The sequence below is a fragment of the Palaemon carinicauda genome, chromosome 2, assembly GCF_036898095.1.
Source record: "Palaemon carinicauda isolate YSFRI2023 chromosome 2, ASM3689809v2, whole genome shotgun sequence".
In the NCBI taxonomy this organism is placed as follows: Eukaryota; Metazoa; Arthropoda; class Malacostraca; order Decapoda; family Palaemonidae; genus Palaemon; species Palaemon carinicauda.
Genome location: NC_090726.1, coordinates 90,855,704 through 90,858,203, shown reverse-complemented (window position 1 = coordinate 90,858,203; position 2,500 = coordinate 90,855,704).

The following is a 2,500-nucleotide window of genomic DNA, read 5'->3' as shown; positions in this document are numbered from 1 at the left end:
TTGCTTCCCAATCAACTCTATCATATGCTTTCTCCAGATCCATAAACGCAACATACACCTCCTTACCTTTTGCTAAATATTTCTCGCATATCTGCCTAACTGTAAAAATCTGATTCATAAAACCCCTACCTCTTCTAAAACCACCCTGTACTTCCAAGATTGCATTCTCTGTTTTATCCTTAATCCTATTAATCTATACATAATATATATATATATATATATATATATATATATATATATATATATATATATATATATATATATATACATATATATATATATATATATATATATATATATATATATATATATATATATATATACATACATATATATATATATATATATATATATATATATATATATATATATATATATATATATATATATATATTATGTATGTAGATTTTCCTTAGAGATTCTTTGCATCCATTGAATGCAATGTTTTCTCCACCTTCCACCAGTATTTTTTTCAAAGGTGGGGATTTCCTTTCGTGCATAAAAGTTTAACACTGTTCTTTAAACATAATTAAGCCTTCTAGAGCAGTCACAGTACGAGGATGATGCTTTGTTCTTTCTTGAAATTGAGGTTTTCACCATTCTTCTTGCGTGATTATTCGACGAACTATTAATTCAATAAGATTAGTAGCTTCAGACTTGCGGATAACAGGCTTTGGTTACATCACTAAAACGAGCGCTGTTAATCTTCATTGTGAAATACTTGTGCACACTGTACGGTTTCCACGAGTTGGTTAAATTTCCAATCGTTAAAGTTTGATAGCTTATGCAGTTTCAAACACTGCATTTTATACTCCAAGGTCAACCATTCTGGGGATTAAATATGGCTCACTGATCTTTGCCGGATAAATTTACCCTTGTGACCTCCAAGATGTACAGGTCAATCAGAATTAAAACTCACCATCTGTCATAGTCTTAATACGAGAATAGTATAAAACTGGCAAATAGGCTGGGATTATAATTTCGAAAAAAAATGTCGGTTTCAATTATCATTATAGAAATGGAAACCTTGCCTTACGAAATATATATGCTCGGCAAGACTAACAAGAGAGAGAGAGAGAGAGAGAGAGAGAGAGAGAGAGAGAGAGAGAGAGAGAGAGAGAGAGAGAGAGAGAGAGTTAATAGTAACCACCTGGTTAATAGTAGCCACCTCTGGTTAATCCTGTGAGCTTTAGTGACTCAAAAAGGAAGGATCTGTCATAAAGGGGCTACGCTTATCAGTGTCCCTCAGTTTGAATGGATCGTGCCTAAGTACCGTGTTCATGTTTCCTTAAAGTGGTTAAATCATTTTGACACGAGTACGCTATACGGAGAGATTGCATTAGAGATGATATGAGGGAGAAGGGAGTATGGGAGGAAATGACACAGGACAGAGGGAGATGGAAGAGACTCATTAGAAACGGCGACCCCGAATAGGGATAAAGCTGGGAAGAAGGAGAAGAAGAAGACGCTATACAGTGGGACAGATATCGTCTCAGCGGCCACGAGAGATTGGTTTTACTATAGACTCGCTCAGTTTGGATGGCTCGTCTCTAACCGCAGTGTTCATTTTTCCTTAAAGTGGTCGAAATATTTTGACATGGGTACGATGTACAGGGGAACAGAAATGGTCTTAGCGGCCACGACAGAATGGTTTGACTATAGTGATAAAATTATCACAAAACAGCCAAGCGATACAAACTCAGCAATAGGCTATAATGGTGAAGGAGGGTTATTCTCGATTATAAATATAAAACCCGAATTAAAAAAGAATATTATGTATGGAAGGGTCGGAATCTACTCTCATCTCTTTGTGGCCTGTAGTATAGGAGTTGACTGTCACCTCAGTTTCGACTCAGTCATGGTTTGAATCCTTGGGTGACCAGAAGTCTTTGATCTCAAAGTTTATGTAAAAGTGAATTTCTCTGATTGTGTGAGTGACGATGCTTGCAGTCATCAGACATGCACCTCTTTAACTATTAAAGATGAAGCAGAGATGAAGATTAGTCATTATGAGGAAATTATTTTTGTTTATACTTCAATGTAAAAAATATAAAACGGAGAGTTGTTTGGTATACTCCCTTTGTTTTATAAACTATTCTAGTTACAAAGGATAGCTTGAAACACAATCCAGTAAAGATCCTATTAGTGCAATGAAATATTTGCTCTGGATTTGTGATTGTGAACCTTTGAGCGATTTAGTTGGGCTCAATCTTAGAGAGAGTGAGGTCAAAAGAAAAGCCAGGAATGACTGGAGAGATTATTTAGACAGTGAAGCAGATGAGGCTGACAAAGCTATAAATTCAAGAACTGGCTATGGAGTAAGAATTGTTCATATAATTATTAATGAAATCGCGACCGGGGCTAAAAAGAAGAAGCATATACCCATCAAAAAGAGCGATGGTTCTGTTAAAGCAATAGATGATGAAGAAAGAAAACGTTGGATGGAACGCTTTAGTGAGATTATGATTTGGAGATAAAGGAATAATTTGATTGATATACC